Source organism: Pholcus phalangioides, unplaced genomic scaffold (genome assembly GCF_987345545.1).
Source record: "Pholcus phalangioides strain wild (caught in Gottingen) unplaced genomic scaffold, Ppha-v1.0 ptg000015l_1, whole genome shotgun sequence".
Taxonomy (NCBI): domain Eukaryota; kingdom Metazoa; phylum Arthropoda; class Arachnida; order Araneae; family Pholcidae; genus Pholcus; species Pholcus phalangioides.
Window position 1 is genome coordinate 96,127,692 of NW_028301608.1, and position 20,546 is coordinate 96,148,237.

The 20,546-nt window shown below is 34.2% G+C and overlaps 1 protein-coding gene across 3 annotated transcripts in view; it reads right to left on the minus strand.

The window, feature by feature from the left end:
- The window catches only part of LOC149077109 (putative G protein-coupled receptor No9), a 198,411-nt gene that overhangs the window by 102,904 nt on the left and 74,961 nt on the right, over positions 1-20,546 (minus strand). The window lies entirely within an intron of this gene.

Genomic DNA, 20,546 nt, shown 5'->3' on the forward strand with positions numbered 1-20,546 from the left:
AAAAAAAAATATTATACGCGGAAAAGTTGTTTTTTCCAAGAAAAATGTATATATTCTGTGTTATATATATATCCGTCCATATTTAAATTTTTCACTTTCTGCTTTCGCAGTAATTTGAATGAATCGCTCTTTTCGCTTCACTCGCAAAGTATAATTTAGTTTCCCGAGCAAATGCAATCCAACATTCTCTCCCTCTTTCTCTGTTATACACCTTTTAACAGGTTTAAAAAAATAAATAATAATAACAAAAGAAGAAGTGAGAGTTGTCACAGAACAATACGAAATGGAAATTCGCAAAAATAAATAAATAAAATAAATGGTAGAGAGAGAGGACGTTGAAATGGGGAAAAAAACTGCGGAGATGTAGGGAGAAAACAACTAAATGCGTCTTTCGAAAAAAAACAAATTTAAAGCCTCGAAGCATCAATATGTCATTTAACCCTAGAATGGTGCCTATACGTAGAAGTAGTTTTGTTATAGGTATCACAAGCATAGATTTTTTTAAGGTACTATTCTAGGATTAATACTAAAATTGGTTTTAATAATGACGATACATAAGTAAAAGACATAATTGAGGCATTACAAAAATAAAAATTCTGATCCGGTTTTTTTTTGGGAGAGCTGATATCCGTATCATTATGCTAGTCATGTTTGGAATATTTTTCACTCGTCGTTGGAGGTTTCCTTTTGCCTACTAAAAATGATAGGTTTCGTAGGGACTCTTGATAGGATGACTAAGAATAATATAGGTTATTTATGAGTATATATATTTAATGTCTATATCTACTCTTTGGAAAGAGGAGGCTGTTTGCAGCAATTATTTTCGCTCAAGTCTAGAGTGAGTAGGTATCTCTCTTGCATGATTAGTTGTAATGTCACGAAACTTAGATATCCAGATTGTTAAAGGTTCATGTGAAAATTTAAATTTTTTAACTGATATTCGAAGAGTTTCAATACCAATTAATTTCCTCTCTACAGAACAGTCGAGCAATGCGAATATGGCCAATTTGTTTCAAATTTTGATAACGCGAGATCATGTGAAGATACTATCTGGAGTGCTCTGGAGAGGTAACGTGAAGCCCCTTCTGGTGAGTTCTCTGCCATACAAGAACAAAATAATAAGCTTGTTGAATGTTAGAAAGTTCTTTGGAAAAAAAAATATATGCAAAACTATTACTATTTAGGTTTTGCGACGGTTATACATTATAGGAGTGGTGGCACAGGCACATGCTTTTGCTCTTGAAATGTTAATTAATGTGCTCGGTTTAGGCCACTTGATACATACATTTCAGTACTAAAATCCTTTTGAATATAAGTGCACGAACGATTGCAAATTCCAAGAATGTAGCATAAGAGGAGCAGCACATTAAATGTATTATATTTCACATCCATATTTAAAAGTACATGTTATTGATGGATCTCATTCATATATACAAAAAGATATATAATACAAGGAAAGGTTTTTTTTCCAAGAAATTTCTATTCTACACTGTATTTGTCCTTATTTAAATTTTTCACTTCCTGCTTTTGCAGTAATTTGAATGAATCGCTCTTTTCGCTTCTCACTCAAGTATAATTTAGTTTCCCGAGCAAATGCAATTCACCATTCTCTCTCTTTCTCTCTCTCTCTCTCTCTCTCTCTCTCTCATGCGCTTTTCACTTGTTTAAAAATAAACAAAATAGTAAAGAAGTGAGAGTTGTGTGTCGCAGAGCAATACGAAATGGAAATTGGGAAAAAATAAATAAATGGTAGAGAGAGGACATGAAAATGGGGGGGGGGGAAAACTGCGGAGATGTAGTGGGAAATAACTAAATGCGTCTTCCGAAGGAGGAAAAAAACGAATTTAAAGCCTCGAAACATCAATATGTCATTTAATACCGAAAGTGGTTTTAAAAATAACGTGACAACATAAGTAAAAGACATAAGAGGCGTTACAGAAAATAAAAAAAGCCCGATCCATTCCAACTGGTTATTTTAGAGAGCTGATATCAGTATCATTATGTTAGTTATGTTTCGGAAATTTTTCTCTCGTCGTTGGAGGTTTCCTTTTTACTCACCGAGAAATAAGTTTCATGTTGGGGGAGCTCTTGGTAGAGTGACGACTAAGAATAATATAGATATGTATGAATTTATGTCTATCTTTACCCTTCGGTGCTGTAACTTGTTGTTGCTGGAACTTGGTTATAAAGTTATGAAGGTAAAGCGGTAGGGGGAAAAGTGGTGACTCTCTGCTTTTCTGGTCGAGTTCCATTAATGCTCAAGGTCGGAGAGTTACGAGCCATTTTCTGTAGCCATGATGAGTAGTGTTCAACGCTTGAAACGATGGCAATCAATTCATGGCGTCCCTTGTTTTCTCCTACTGAGTGGATTTTTTCTCCAATTTTACGAGAGGAACAAGAAAGAGATGAGAATTATAAGAGGCAAGATGAGGAGGTTGTTTGCTGAAATCTTTTTTCTCTCTGGAGCGAGTATATAGCCCTCTGGCATGTTTAGTCATAATGGCACGGAAGTTGGATACCCAGACTAAAAACTCCAGTGCATTCGTCAGAAATCCATATAAAAATTTACATACTTTAACAGATTCGAACCGTTTTCAATTTCCCTTCGAACATTCGAATAATGCGAGGTATATTAATCGATATCTTTCAAGCTGTGATATTGTGGGATCATGTGTGGACACTATCCGGAGTTATCGAGCTAACGTAATACGTTTGTCTTGACTATTGTAGTGTCTTGATAGGTAATATTTTTTTAGGAGCGGGGCAGAAAACAAAAAGTAAAAATTATGGCGGGACGGATGTATTCTGACATTAATTCGTAATTGGATTATTTATGCTTAAAATGAAGTGGCGGACTGTCATCATGTTGTTGTTGCTGGAGCATGGTTATAAAGTTTGCAATGATTTCATTGAAAATAATTATCCTTTGCAACTGTGAAAAAATAAACAAGTATATTTTAATAATTTTATACATATTCATTCCATGTGTTCCATTTTTCACACCTGGCCCGTGGACCGTAGTTTTCCCATCACTACTCCAGACTTCTATGAGGCTTTGTGATTTATCAACACTTTTTATCCCCTGATCTCCAATATTATGTCTCCTAAGTGCTTTGTGTATAAGAAAGACACCAATGACCTCTCCAGTGAAGTCTATAGTAGGGGTACGCAGCCTGTTCAGGCTTCGGGCGAGACATGCGAGATGATCACGGGCCGTGGGCGGCATATCAAATTAGAGAATTTATCTCGCATTATGTGAATTGTTCTTCATTTTCACGAACGCATTTCATAGGCCGAATAAAAACATTTTGCGAGCCGCATATTGCCCGAGGACCGTAAGTTGTGTACTGCTGGTGTATAGGCTTAAAGCACAGGGTTGGCCAACTTCTCTCTGTTTGAGGGCCAACAAACTGCACCATTGCGGGCCTCACCAGGAGCACCTTAGGAACAGTAAGGTAATCATGTATACTGTGGTTAATTTGGTGTTTTCGCGTGCACACTCTCAAAGTTTTGGCGTCACGTTTTCCCCCATTTCACAAAAAATACGGACTCTCACAACTTATCATATTCCTTTCAAACGTAAGAACAACTTTCCGTTGAAAGTCACCAAATGAATAGCCACGTGTTGATTAACTTGGATTTTTTTGCTATTTCTATCAAAATTTTTTTAAACATTCCAAAAAATGCATCAATAGAGAACTTTAGTGAATGTCATCAATATTAAAAAGCTAAACGAGAAAATCTCTAGAAACTCTCTCCTTCTATCCTAACCAAAAGAAAAATAAATAAAATGAAATTAATTTTTTCAATCAGAGACACTATCCCCGCATATACCTCTTAAGATTAAAAAACTCATTTATCGAAATCAAGTGAAGGTAATCAAATATTATCATTCGAAAGAAAAACTATCAGCTAATTTCAATTACACTCAATCAAATTGTAATTAATATCAATCGGAAAATCACTCGAAAGAATTCCCTGAAATTTTCAGACGAATTCTGTATTAACCAGGATATATTCATCGGATGAAAGCAAGAATCCATCGCACACAAATATACATTAATCAATTCAATTTCTTAATATATTCATTAAACTTTGATATTTTTTGCGTCGTATAATTAAGTTAATTAACATTTGATCTCAGTTAATTTCTGAATTGACCTGATATTAGTGTCATTCGATGATATTTGTTAATATCATTGATATAAAAGTAACGTGAAAGATTGAAAGCACGTAATTAACCGTTCCAATGTTATTCTCTATGAACATTGAATATAGACTGCTTACAAAACAGGCTGACCATATTTATTGACGAAAAAATACTCGTAACTAGTAGAACAGAAAAATACGAAATAAAGTAATTCTCGCGAAAAAAATAAATAAAGCTGCCAAACATGGTAAAATTGCCTGTTATGTTTGAAATATTGCAGATGGGCAGCATATATAAACGGCTAATTTGAATCACAATGAATTCAAATGCATTTTACTGAAAATTCATTGAACAGGAATGATATTCGAGATGAATATAGAAATCTGTATTCTCAATCACCAATTTATAAGTTGGTCACTCATAATTTGTAAATTATTAAAATAATATGTTTCCATCTTTGATTTCAATAAAGAATAAGAATTCGTGTATAGGCTTCGTCGACAAACGGAAATTTGAAAAAAAAAAAGAACGGTGCAATTGGGAAAGGTAAAAAAATATTTGAAAATATGTATAATGTGGTCATCTCGGTCAAACTTGAAGTTTCCCTGCTCTGAGCTCTCTACAGCAGGCCGTAAGTATTCATCAGAAAGCTATGAAAATGTTGATATCGCGTAAGGAAGTATAAGGTAAAAATGTCTGAAGCTCCCCACCTCAAAATACCGAAAGAAGATTAAGAAATAATTTCATTATTTTTAAAGCGAAAAATCAGCATCTAAAAAGAGCATACATAATTTCACTATCTACAAAAATACTTGAAAACCCTGAAACAAAAAAAAAATTGAAAATTTTTTGAAAGAAATAATATAAGAAGTAACACATATAATTTTTCAGAATTAGTGACAAATAATTTAAGAATTAATGACAAATAATTTAAGAATTAGTGACAAATAATTTAAGAATTAATGACAAATAATTTAAGAATTAATGACAAATAATTTAAGAATTAATGACAAATAATTTAAGAATTAATGACAAATAATTTAAGAATTAATGACAAATAATTTAAGAATTAATGACAAATAATTTAAGAATAATTGGCAAATAATTCCAGAATTAATGGCAAATAATTCCAGAATTATTGACAGAAATAGTGTCTGAATCACTGAAGTAGCAATTTAAGAATAAATTGGTGACAGAAATAGTTTCTTAATTTTTGAAAGAAGTAATTTCAGAATTCCTGAAAGAAGGAAAAAAAATGAAATTCAGGAAATATTGAGACATAATTTGAGAATCATTTAAAGTTCTTTAAGACGTAAAAAATGAAATAATGAACCTAAAAATAGTTTCAGAATCGTGAAAGAAATGATGTCAGAGAATAAATGAAAATCGTCAATTATTTGTGGCCCTTGTTTTTTCTCCGAGTCGTATTGGACGCCACTGCACATTACCTCAAGTCCTTGAGATTCTGGATTCTATATTACAATTTTAATTACCGCAGTATGACATAGCGCGGTGGCTCACTGGATTCGTGGGAAGTTTCAATTTGGTCTGTAATATCTGAAAAAGTTTGAAAACCCCCCGTCTATTGCATATCATCATAAACTATACCTTGGTTTAGGTAAATAATATTTGAAATTCCTAATGGTATATAACAGCTAAACCGCGTGATCAAAAACTTCTGAATATTAAAAAATGGATTTTAATATTAATTTTCAAAATAGCGAAGTGAACAATTTCAGGGAAGTTTCCCTGGTTTTCTTTCTGGTAGAAATATGCAGATTATATTTACTTCAGGGAATCAATTTAAAATTATGCTGCAGAAAAGGTTTAATCTCGTATATGGAGATTTAAGAGCAACCAAATCCTCATTAAGCGTCTAACGGAAATTTAATTTAAGCTTAAAGGGCTCTCTCTCTCTCTGTCTTATGTGCACAATAAACCGCACCGTTTCTGTATAAAGGTGAACTTTGTACGAGTTTCTTTTAGACAAATTGAATAGAAATCAGAATTCGCGTACCAAGGAATTCTGTGGAGACATTTTACCCAAAGTGGGTAGGAAGTAATCATCCAGGATGCGTCACGGACATCCGGGAAGCACACTGTGTTTATTTCATTGCCAAGATCCACTTAAACATTAATCTTTAATACTGATTGTCCGAGACATGGGGAATGACGCTGGAAAAGTTCATTTGGATTTCCCTTAAGCAATTACAAGATTTCGGTTGAATAAACTGTGCAATTGCATTGCATTCATGTGACAATTACATTATATAGGGTGTCCTGTAAGTTGTATCTCTGCCTTTATCTCATCAACGGTTTATCGTAAGGAAATGATTTCAATTTAAGAAATGTTCAAAATGTGTTCAAAAAATCTCTCTATATCAGTTTTGAGAGTGTAAAATACAGTGTGTCAGAAAATACCAAAAAAATTCAATTTAAACCCCCCCCCGTCTTTCTAATTTCAATTAGAAAGTTGTATCCCTGTCTCTTCTGAGGCCAACAAAAAAACATAACGTTTCTAAGCGCAATATTCGTAGAGATATTTGAATTAATTATCGGAGAAAGATCTGGAAAAAACTATAATTGAGAGTAAGAAGCGTTGTCCACTTTTTGCATGCTGTTCTTGCCCAAGTATTCTCAGATTTTTGGAATATGAATGTCTCAGCGAATATTGAACTTAGAAACGTGATTGTTTTTTGCCTCAGAAGAGACAAGGCAACAACTTTCTCTCTGATTGGATTTTTTAGGACTGGGTTCCAATTTAAAAATTTATTTTTTTATTTCGTGACACCGTATTTTCTTTCTTAAATTTTTTACAAAGTGATTCCTGAACCAATTTCGAGTATTTTTTAAATTGGAACCATCCCTGTACGATGAACGGTTGACGAGATAAAGGCCGAATCAGGACTTGCAGGACACTCTGTATATAGTAGAAGTTACCTTTTCCTAAAAGAGAGAAATTATGCAACTGAATGCTCTTGCGACCTTGAACGAATTTCGAATGATTCTACAGAGAATTAAAAAATATATATCATTGTCAATGTGTTCTATCGAAAGTAATTATGCATTATTGCACATAACTATATCGTACTCATACTGCATATTCTACAACAGTGGTTCTGAACCTGGGGGCCACCTGGCCCTCTTCTACCCACACTTGGACTAATGCAAGGTCCTGCAATAGTCCAAGAGACCCACTGCCATAAAAGTTGTTTCGAAAGCCGTGACAGGTGGTTAAGGGAGAGACGTGGGGAAATTAATGATCTCTGAAGGAATAAAGCTTTTAAGGAAAATTTGGTAGGGAAATGTGTTTGTATTTCCAGAGTCATGTCCGGAACTGTCCATAAAGGAGGGTCGTCTTGAAATGACATGGGGCTTACATGAACGTAGGGAAGGGGGTTTACATAATGAGAACTGACGCTATGATTTTCGAAAGTGTATATGTAAATACGTAATCTGTTTTTCCAGCCGAGTACGGGGACACAGAACATATTTTGCCCTGGCACCCATCATAAATGGATATAGGCTCTTCGGAAGAAGTAGGGAAGGGGGAAGGCGTCACTGAACTGCTTCATGGGAGATCTGGAAACCGACTTTATGTATAAAATCCTCTCACTATAAATTTACTGAAGAAATCAACTTAATACGCTCTTGACGGAGGAGACCCGGATATGACGGGTTCATAAGAAGGAAAATATGGCTTGAAGAGGAAAACCCATGGGCGAAGAAAGTTAACGGTTGCCACATGCGTTTAAGTTTACTTTTATCCGTCGTGTGTATAACCTGAACGGTATACTATCCGGTATACCTGCGTAGTATTGACAGTAACACAGTAACGATCGACGTGAACGGATCGGTTTCTTTTTTTCAACGTACCTGTACATGCAAGCCTAAATGATGTGGATGAACGGAATTCAAGTACGTTGTTCAAGTATGTCTATACTGCGCTTATTTATATAGGATAACCTATAGCGGGGACTAGGGAGGAAGACAAATGGCAGTTGCCCCCGGGTGGCAAAGTTCAGGGGAAACAAAAATATTGTTATACAATCAAAGACTTTTACTGTGAAAGGGCGGTGAAATCGCGTTTGCATTCCCTGAGAAGAATCCCAGTTATAATTCATTGCAAGTGTTGAATGAAATTGTAAAAACTTACTAAAACATATGGTTTTAAATTGATTTAATTCGTAAAACAGTTGATGAAAAAAAAATTATCGAACGGGAAAAGACGTCATATTAATAGCTTAGCTCGACAGATTATTTAACTAAACAGCCGCTGTGAAAGGCGTTGACTTCCTCTGCGTGATTGAAAATCATCGAAAAATTGGCGTTAACGTATAATAAATAAATATCTATATTAATGAACCGTCACCGGTGAAAGGTAGCACAAGTTGCTCGGGGCAGTAATAAAGATCCACGCAACACAACTATGTGTGTTCTTAAGGTACTGCCAGTGTGGTGGGGAGTGGGGGGGGGACGCCTCCCGGCCCATTTGGGCAATTGCCAAAGCCATTGCCCTTCTCTTTTGTCTTGATCCCGCTGATTCATGAACAAGGCTGAACGTGAGGTTCACGGTCGTTTTCTCTCTTACAGCGATTAATGTTTTCTGGACTTGAACCACACCGTTGTGTATCAACGTTTCCGCGTCGTGTCACCACCGGAATCGGACAATCCCAAAAGCGAAATATAAAAGGGGTAAACAGAATTAACTGAGATGTGTACAGTACATAGAATACAATTTATTATCCTCTCATGTTGACGCAATGTGATTTCTAAAATAAAAAGTTATTGGGATTTAAATGCTGATGATGTAATTAGAGATTATTTTGACTTTTTTTTCAAATTTTGTGTAAAATCTCGTAGAGCGGGTTTGTTTGGTGAAGAAAAAGGTTCAGAAATTTTCTACTGTGTGGGAGGGGGATAATAAACTTTGTAAACTTCCATTATGAAGTACCAGATGTTTCTAGCTTTTTTCGGAATTTCAGGAACACAAACTAGGGTTCTTCTAAAAGGGAACCTTGAAAAGGCTTCAACACTCTCAGCAACCTTAGAGATATTTTAGCATGAGACGACTTGGATTACCCTGATGGGATCAATCAGAAATTCTGCAATAAAATCAGTATGTCCATTCCAGCTATATAAATCGGAAGTCTACTCTAAAAAAAAGACGCTGAAGATCGTGAATCCGTTCGTAAGGAAACAAGGAAAGTACACAAGAAAGCTGTCCGTACCAAACTTGAACTGGATTTATTATAAAGAAGCACAAAGGAATTCCAAGAAAGAAATCAGAAAAGAAAAGAATTTCTCTTGACAGAAGTTCTGTACAGAAAAAATTCACTGTCAGATAATGCCAAAGTAATCAAATTCACCAAAAACAGTTCTTCTAATAAAACTGATGTTATTGAACGACCTGATGGAAATTACACCGTCATCCAAGCGGAGACACTTGAATATTTACAGGATTGGGAGATTTACCTTGGCGGACACACCGAACCAGACATTGGTTAACAGACTAAAACTACCTTCGAACCTTTACTATTACCTTGAAATATTTTGCCACTTTATACTTGACAATATTTAAAGAAACAAAAAATCTAGTAACAAAACTATTCCCCTTTAACACCAGAAGCTCATTTCATGATGGATGATAAAAATATTACGCATGACCTTTTTGTACGTTTTATTACTGTTAAGTAACATTTTTGTGCGTTTGTACATATTTTGGAGCAAGTTAAAAGTATTAATGGGATTAGTTGAATTAAATGTAGGGGAACCTGTATTTTGATTGAAATTATTTTCTGAAGGACTCTGGGTTATTACTGTAGTCGAGTCTGACAAATGTGCCGAAGCCCTTAAGGAGTTTCTCTCCTTTCAACTCCCCAGGAATAACGGAATATATTCTATATTTTTACAAAAAGAATTGGACGCGAATTAATTGGTAATTTGTTATTGGTAACGAATTAATTTGTCTCTTTAAAGCCAGCATTGGTTTAGAATACATACCAAAATTATAGAGCAGCTTCAAAGGTTTCTTGTTTACACATGATAATGTAAGGCATAGTTTCTCAAAATTTTTCCTCTTATCGCCCCCACCCCAACGAAAGAGCACTCATAGGATCCTATGTTATACCCGTAGCTTCAATCGCCCCCTGGACCATTCCATCGCCAACCAGGGGGCGATATTGCCCACTTTGGGAAACGCTGATGTAAGGCTACCCTGTACAAGCTCCATTATTCATCAGAACGGTATCAGCTACTATGTTTTCCTTCCCTTTTCATACTGTTTTAGAAACACGGAAAATCTCCACAGAATGATACTTCTCCACATTTCCACGATCCCTCCACTCAGAGAAGTGCTAGTACATCAACCCCCCTCCCCCCCCCCCTTCCAAATGACGGGCCTGGCCTCAACTACATCCGTTGTAAGTTCTCTCATCCACCTTAGGTTCAACTTAGCGCAAAGATCGATCCCGCTATTAATAGCCTGGTGTAGCCGTTAAGAATCATCCTCACACATTTAAATTGGACATTTGATTGCGTAAAAAACCTACACACGGTTACACAGAATGGTGCACTAACGCTACCACAAAGACACAAAGTATTGTGTAAATGGTAAATTTACTACAACAGATATGGTTTTCTTTTTTCTCAAATATCTGAAAAAAAATGATTTTTTTTTACAATCAAGTGTCAAAAGGAAATGTCACACGTGTCAAAAATCAGCGTTTCCTTCGATTTGATGCTTTCTTTTTATTTCCAAAAGAGAAATCTTCATCGAAATATAAAAAAAAATCGATTTTCTTGATGAGAGGCACAACACGTCCGCCATTATTTCCAAGCAACAGCTTGCATCCCAACTTCTCCATTTGAGAATCGATGCGAGAGATGGAAAACTGACAGGCAGGGAACATGGCCAATTCACCCCCCCCCCCCCACCATCACCATCCCTCCCAATACCTGAATAATTTCGCTCTTCGACATCTAGGATTTCTCCATCACCACTGGCTTCCCTGGAATCTCCCATCAAGAACCAGATTCAACAATTGACGACATTCAAGCCACAAATTTAAAGATAGATTTGGGGACAAGAGAATGATTTCCGGTCCTTCCGTTCCCTGTGGGATTGGAGATTGATCGAACGTGGTAGATTTTCCGTATTCTCAACATGATTTTTAATGCCCTCGAAGACAAGGTGTCAACACTTCATATTATGCTGTGTGTGCATTGATCTGCGCTTCTCATTCAATGAAAAAGATCGTTGCCTTCATTTTCCTGAAACCAGTGAGACAAGTGAATTTATAAACAGATTCAATGAAAATTTGTACGAACCATTCTGAGAAGCCCCTGCAAACGGGGTCACGACCCATATGTCAAGAATCCTTTAGTTTAGGGAACGAATTTCAGTGATATTAAAAATACAAAGGCTATAACAAACAAAATGTCTAACGAGGAGGCTTAAAAATCCCATTAAATATATGGATGTCGATTGTTTATCTAAACAATATCAAAAATACAGCAACCCAATAAGAGCAATAATAAACCAATAGTTGTGATAAAATATCTGATATTCTGACCATAAAAAGCTTACGGTTGTCTCTCATCTAAGTATAAATAGCTTCTCGATTTAGCCCACTATGTATATATCGCACTTCTATATACTATATATATATATATAAACGGTCTATCCTCGTTAACGGACAAAATTTTCGGTCTCTTGGGTGTCCTTTATCGGGAGGTTCTACAGTGGAATGCGACTTTGAAAATGCTTCAGAAAAATGTGACGTTTCGGAAGAAATCCCTTAACGCCAATAGGACAACCGCTTTTTTATTTATGTTCCCTTTTGAATGTAAAATGCCGAGGTAAATGAACAAGATGTGTAGGTTCCCTCTTTTGATAGAAACTACCCTTTTTACATCGTAATTTCGACCAAAACTGTTCCTATTTGTATAAACCATGTTGCATAGTCCGACAGAGCTCATCCCAAATATTCAGAAACCGACGAAAATGTGTATTTTGAAAAAAAAAAAGTGGAAAAATATTCCTTTTTGAAAATAAGAACCTCATATAAAATGTTTTTGTTTTTTTTTTAACTTTTGATTGAATCAAGGTGTCTTTGGTAAAATGCACAGATGAAAAAATAGTGCAAGTAACTCCGAAAAACGTGTTAATATTTGTCTCAAAAAAGTGGGACAAAGTAGCGTAAGTTGCTTCTTGATCCAACACTAGCAACTGGGAAAGGTAAGACAAACTAGTCCATTGAGAAAAATATGGAAGCCCAATTGCTCAAGGGCACTTTCCAACAGAGGTCTTCCAACTTTTTCCTAGTCGCGAGTATTTCCTGTACCCATCATAAAAAATCTCGTTGTACCTGTTTCAAAACCAGTGGGTTTTTAACGCTTTAAGCATGTTTCACGGGGTGCTTCAAAATATATTTTTTATATTTGACGTCGAACAAAGTCATCCCTAACTGATGGGCTACTTTGGCCCAAAATAAAATAAATAAATTTCATGAAAATATTATAGAAAGTGAATTTCTTACACCACAGTCAATTAGAGAAAAGTTTGAACTATCTAAAAATTACCTTAAATCTTAGTATTTATTGTTTCTTATTTTTAGCATAAGATTTAAAAACAAGTTTTATAAAAGTGGGCCAAAGTAAAACCCATGTTTACGGTAACCTAATAATTGTTAGACTTTTGAAGAGGGCAATTGAAAAAGAATGAGACAATAAAAATCAGTGCTCTTCTAAAGAAAATCCAATTTGTCTCAAAACTTTGTTGTTGTTTTTTTGCAGACGAATGGCGAATTTCAAGACATGTCTTGACGGGGTGTTTTAGATGCTGCTAATCAAAGCGATTCTGTTTGTAAACTGTCCGATGCAGAGGACTCGAGGAATTTCTTCAAAATTGGTTAGCTCGAGTTTATTGGGTTTTATTTACGACGAGAGCTCTAATTTTTGTTACCTCTTTCAAGAAAATCCATCAAAGGAATCTTCTTTTTCTTTACGGTCGTTTCTAAGATTTCAGAACAATAATGAATAAATATCGGACAATAAAAAAATCCACCTGCGATAGCCCAGTGCTTATTTAAAATAATAATAATAATAATGGGCGGATATATAAAATGTACTAATATACACTTTAAAACCTACACTTAGTCAATATTAGAATTCGTCCATCTTGCTTTTTGTCGAAATGTTGGCAATGTCAGAAAACATTGGATGGAAATTCGTTGATATAACAATAATTGAAATTCTTTTTTTTTTGCGTCGATTAAAAAAAAGTTGCTTTTTTATCACGTAAAAATCGGCGAAAATCAATAATTTCACTCATAGATATCCCACAAATTTTAATTCGAATGTCACGGTAGGTATTACTTCCAGGAGAATTAAAGGAGTCAGAAATTTTTATAATTGAATTTTTTTTTTGATTTCGGAGTCGTTTACAAAATTCAGTATTTCTCAGCGAATATTGCACTTAAAATTATTATTTTATTTATTATTATTATTTTGATTATTATTCTGATTATTATTTTTCTGAGGGGCAATCATTTCACAGCTGAGAGTTTCTCTCCCTTTCATCCTATTCTTTCTCATATTTATTATTTCATTTTTAGAACCAACCATAGACTTTTTACTGTCTCCAGACTTTCTTCGTGTAACGTCCCGTATGGTCAGCGATTGTTTTATGTGAATATCACACTCCCTGTTTGACAATTACTCGATCTTCCTTGGATTTTATCGACTAATATTTCATAAAAGCTGCAGAACTTCAGCTGATGCAGTACGTAAAAAGTAACATCTGGACCCGAATTTTCAATAACGTTAAGACATAAAGCATTGACTAGATATTTTGGAGCGTCGAGAACAAAAATAATTCATAATTATACGGGGGTGCATCAGAATATACCTTTATCCTGGAGAATAACTCGTGAACCAGTGATCTTAAAAGTATACTTCCCATTAGAAAATAGTATCCAAATAACGGGCAGACCTCAGATACATCATTCATATTACAAAGGGTTATACAGTTATTAAAATAAAATAAAAACTAACTTTTAATTTGATCACCCTGACCTAAAAAACCCCAATAAACAAGAACCGCATAAACTAACGAAGTCATTCTACGCTTTACATTCTGTTCTTTTCCTCGTTTTCAGTGATTTTCGTATTCAAATATCTCAGCGAATGATGCACTTGAAAACATTTAATTTTTTGTTGGGCTCACGAGAAACAGGGCAAAAAAAGGGCTAGTTATGTTTTTGAGGAAAGGGTGCACTTATAATTACACATCCCCTTGCAATATGAATGACGTATCTGAGGTCTACACGTTATTCCGATAATTTCTCCCAATCAGAAGTATCCTTCTAGGATCGCCAGTTATTCTAGAATAAACAGGATTTCCTATGCACCCTATGTATATCGATTGATAAGTAAGAATTTAATGGATCAAACAAACAGCTTAATTAAAGATTAAACCAGATTTAACACACAGCTTAGAAGCTTCGTAAAGAATGCATGAATACCCAATGCAATCGACAAGAGTTCACTTCGTTTTTTACGATTAGAAAAATTATACGTGTGATTGCACGAAATTTACAGAGAATACACTCTTTTCTTTTTCGGATAGATCTAAGATTAGAGTTTCTACCGATCGGAAAGGAGGTGAATGATCTTTATTTCAATCATATTTAACACTGCATTTTTCAAGTTAAGCTCCTCGCTTCTTCCGAGACGTAGGGAACCTCATTAACACCTAAGGTAGGGTACCATACCACTCCACGTAAATGATCTTTCCTCATTTCGCTCTAATTAGTTTCAATAAGAAACAGCCTATGGCGTAAAGAGATTTCAGCCATCTTTAATTACTGAATGTCTTCTCGGAAAATGCGAGGAAATTAATATTTGTTCATTACAGTTAATATACGTGAGACGTACTCAAACTACTGGTAATAATAGGATGTTATTGAGCGACCAGAAATGTTCAGATGCAGGGAAATTATTCGGAATGCATTCTTGGAATTTACTGATGTTCTGCATACTTCACCACGTCTTAAATTTCAGTAATAATCTTCGAATTACAAGACCGGGGGAAAAAAGTGTTTTGGTATCAACTTGTGTGAGTGTGTAGATGGAAAACGGTATTATGCACTTCAGAAGTTAATGACTACAGTGATCGAGGTTCATAATTCTCAGTGATACTTAGTGAGAAGAGAGATATTGGGTACTTTCTGAGACATGGGTGAGCAGCAATATAGTTCAACACAAGTCCCTGCTCAGTCAACATTCCAAGATATTTGCAGCGGCTCTTAAAGCCGCAACACACTAATCTCACCATCAGTGACATGGTGAATTCGAATTCATGGGAATTCTGTGGCATGGGAATGTGTATGTCACTTCCACGTCACAGGATTCGCACGAATCGGAATTTACCACGCGACGTCAGAGTAGTGTATAGCGGCTTTTATTATTGAAGGCGATTAGTTATAAAAAAGCCTTTGAATTCTATCCCTTTCTCTTAGCACACTAATACATTTTTCTCATATTTATTCATGAAATTTTTATTTATTATTTTTCAGGCCTTCTGGGACTTTCCATTTAGACGCCGACTTCAAAGCTTTATTAACTGGACTAACACACGAGGTTGTGTTGCCATTTCTCCAGATTAAACTTCCCCTCTTTTCTTGAAAGCCGAAACTTAAATCCCCAAATTTTACTGGAAATCTGAGATTTTTCTCACAACATTCCGCCCACCCAGAGGGTCCTTTTACCTTAGTTGTCGTTGAATGAGGCTTATCCTCCTGCATGACGTTAAAACTTTTCCCATTCGGCATTCGACAAGATGATTAGCCTGATAATTTCTCCTTTTGGTGACATTGTGAATGTTTGGATGCTGCGGAGACGCTACAGTAAATGCCGAAGTGATATGCTTCTGATTCTAAGGCCAAGTGGCCCTCTAGTAATCATGGAATATTTCAGGAGTGAGGGATACGGGTGAAAATCATATTGAAGGAGGCTAATTGGCAGGTGGCTAAAGATGGCAGAGAGCTCTGAAAAAATTCATATCTGAAGGAAAAAAAAGATTTCAAGCGAAGTATGGTGGGTACAAGTGCGACTACTTTCAGAATCCTATAAAACTACTTATAGTACCAGGGTCATTCTAACGCATGGGCCTCTCCGGGGGTTTTGTGTCCAAGATGATCTATATGCCTATATGATGAGACTTGACGTATGTCCATATGGGGCCGATATGATGAGATATGGCACTATGACTTTCGCGAGAAAGTGCAGTACATGCATATGTGTAAGCTGTTAGTTTCAGCTAAAACTGGGCCTCTAGAAAATCAGTTTGCTTATGTTCCCCCCCCCCCCCCATGATGTTGAGACGGCTTAAATCAGGATCAATAGGAAAGCCCGGAGATCGATCGTAGATATTATATATATATTATTTTTCACTATAAGTTTTTCTCTACTCTTTCTTTGATAATTTAATGCATTTTTCAACATTGTTCAGCTTGAGTGCGTCCAGAATGAGTATCCCTTGATACCGGTTATATTCTTCAGCCAGTGAATCAAGGTGTACCATTCAAAATTTGAATTATTTTATCGACATCAAGAGTATAAAAAGTATCGGGAAGTACAGATTTTGTAATATCTTAATGAAATTACATTTCCTTTCTAGTTTCCTAACGGACGATCATGGACTGTTTCCGTAAATCAGGCTTTGAGCATGATCAGGAAATTCTGCAATGGTGCAGAATTTCTTGTCTAAATGCGATAAAATTGTTTGTATAAAAAATCATGATATTTTCCCCCAACTTCGAATTACCCAAAGCATTCAAGGAAAACAAATCGAATTTCAGAACAGTGGAATAATGTAGCAGCTAAGATAAAATATTAAAATTATAAATAATTAAAATTTGGGAAACAGTTTCGTAACTGACGATAATGATCGATAGTTGCAATTTGTAGTCTTTTTACGGACCCAGGATAGATTTATAGGATAGTTTAAACTTTTTTTCCAGTCACTTTGGACTTCAAATTAACAAAGTTCGACTGTATTTTCATGAGTGTTATAAATTTCAAAAATCTCATAGAAAATGAATGCCTTGACGATAAAACATTTCGTACTATAAATTTTCACAAAAATGAGTGAATTTTATTCTTCATAACTGAGCATTCTATGTCATTAAAGTATTTCGTTCTATATAATCGTAGCATATTTCATCCAAAATAAAACGGGACTCTCAATGTTGATAAATTGGATGAAATAAGCAATGTCTTCTTGGAGACGTCATATTATAATAAGAAATTTTCTTCCCATTTCAATTTTAGGTTTTTCATTTCCGTTGGAAAATAAAGATATAGCAATAATAGAGTTATCAAGCTTGTCGGTAATGGATATTTATTCATACATCAGATATCCATTCATAAAAAATCCGAAATATATTTTCTTATAAGAATATGAAACACAAATAAGAAATAGGGAATATTTTTTCTTCGAAATAAATTCCGAAATGGAGGATCACTGAAAAAGGTCTCTCGAATTACTTTATTTCTTATATTTGGCCGAGAAATTTCTATGCATCGAACACTCATGATAATAGTAATAATGATGACCCGTATTTTTCATGGGAGAAGGGGAAGTCTTTCAATTTATAATGAGTGATAAAACTATTTTCGACTTTAGCAATTTTGATAATGAGAGGAGAGATGGATGTAAAATCATTCCTGTAAAAACTCAGTTTATTAATTGAATTGAAATTATATTTAATTAAATACATTAAAATCACACTGATGAAATTCATCTTTTAAATTAAACAAATGAGACATTTCAAATGTATTAAATCCATCACAAAAATTTATAAGTCAATCAGGCCCATCATTTCAACTTTTTTCGGAGTGGGAGGGCAAAGAACATATACTCAATGTGTGTAGTATATATATAAATAAATAAATAAATATATATATATATATATATCATTTCTAGTGTATTTTATAAAGCCGGGGGGGGGGAAATCGTCCCCGACACCCTCCCACAAATGACGGGCTTTAAGTCAATTCATAAAATTATAATTTTTAATTCATTCATACAAATTGTGCTAAAAAAATATTTTTCTGATACAGACTATAAAATGAAAAATTATCAGAACTTTTATTCATATTTATTAATTTTATGAACACGAATCAATTAAAAAAATTTCTATAAATGTAATTCTCTCTCTCTCTCTCATGCGTTTCTCTATAACACAATTAAAAAAAAACTAACGCAGTTAATTAAGCTATATTAATTCAGTTAATTGAATATAAGATAAAATAAAACTCTAATTAGGTAAACATAATTTTTAAATTAAATCAGTGTAGATAATTATATTTATATAATACCGTATTTTTACAGTAAGTATTTTACTTTTTTTCATTTTTTTAGCATTACGGGAATTTGCTTTTATTTATTAACCACTTTGTGTGGCTTCATACTGATTATTGCCTGTGTATTTGCATAATAGCAAATTTAGTATGAAGCGCGTTTAAGAACGATGGATAAATTGTAAAATGTTAACATTTAAAGGAAAGGAATGATCTTATTTAATGAAAGTTAAATTATATATTCGAACACAGGACAAAAGTCATACTTTATAATTATTTTGAACTTTTAATTTATAATTCACGCAAAACTGTTTTTCGTTTATTTATGTCATTGATGAATGCGAAATTATTCATTAGTTCTTTTTACCCACTGAATATGATCCTCAACTTCTGGATATTTTTCATTCATCTATTACTAATTTCAGAAGGCTTTTATTGTAAATGTATTTATTGTATATATTACGGTAAATCTTATAAATTCGGCGATATAATGTGTAATCTCCGATTTATGTATTTACTGTAACATGTCTCATCTTTGTGTAGAGTTTTTGTATTTTTATTTGACAATTGCGTGAATTTTTACTAATTTATTCATAATTTACGGACATTTTTATACCGCAAACCGTAATTTGGTTTTAGTCTGTTGCTTTCTTTTTAAATAATATATATACAGTCGAATCTCGTTATAACAAACTCCAAGCGACCAGAGAAATCACTTTGTTATAATGAAATTTCGTTATAAAGGTATTCCAGGTTTATACATTGTTCCTATGTTAACTTATCTGGGGGATTAGGAAAAGTGTTCGTTAAAACGAGATTTTCGATATAACGGTAAGTGTTAAAACGGGATTCGAATGTATATATTTTTATTTATTTATTTATTTTCATTTATTATATTAAAATTCGAATTTAAATAGCACAGTCTGGCAGTCAGTCTATGTATAAGAATATTCTAGCGTTACCGGATATATGTATTTCCAATAAAATTTATAAAAACCAATGTATCAGTCTCAGAAATTAACATGGAAATCCATTGTTTCAGACATCAAAAGCGAAAATAATAGCGAGGCCAGTTGGGTCTCAATAATTTCGGGGCACCAAAAAATGTTTATATCTCTTTTCGCACCAATTTTATATTTTGCAGAAGGGAGAGGAATCAACATCTATTATTTCCAAACATGCAGGAAATATGCATACAAAAAAAATTGAAACATGCAATCAAATGTAAATTAATACCAAAACTCATTATTTCAGAATGAAGATAATTTTAAAATAATAAGAGAAAAAATCCCGAAACTAATGAAAATATTAGAATTGATGAATTAAAACTAATTGAAAGAAATAATTCCGGAATAAAAATTCAGAATTAACGGGTGGAAAATTCCAGAATTTAAGAAAGTTCAGAATCAATATAAGAAATATTTTAAAATTGTTGAAAACCTCCAACTATTTACCGTGAGTGTGGGGTCTCACAATACGCGGGGCCCGGTGCGACCGCACCTGTCGCACACCACAAAGGGCGGCTCTGATTGGTATAATGGGTTTTTTGCCATGTACTTACCATATACATTCAAATATACCCGGGATCAAGAAGGTTAAAGATAAAGTCGGACAAAAAAAACAATATAATGAATGTGACGCTCAAATGGCACGAATTGATTGAGAAATGGCCATAAAATTCATTGCAACCCCAATCCCATACCATATGTCCGTTTCAATTTACAATACTATACATAAACAAGTAAAATTTTATTCATATATTTTCTAAATAGTCTTATGTTATGGAATAACAAATACTTTATATCATTCAGGCATACTGCATATTATTTTAAGATCCGTATGACACAGATATAATCAATTCTCGTATCTTAAAGAGAGTGATAAAAAAAGTCTAAAGAAAAGAATAAAAATAAATAGATAATTAATGATACGATTATTAATCTATCGATCAATCATAAATTTCAATCACTCATAAAGGAATGAAAAGATAATAATTACTTCAATCTCAAACACAGCAGTGTTTATTTTC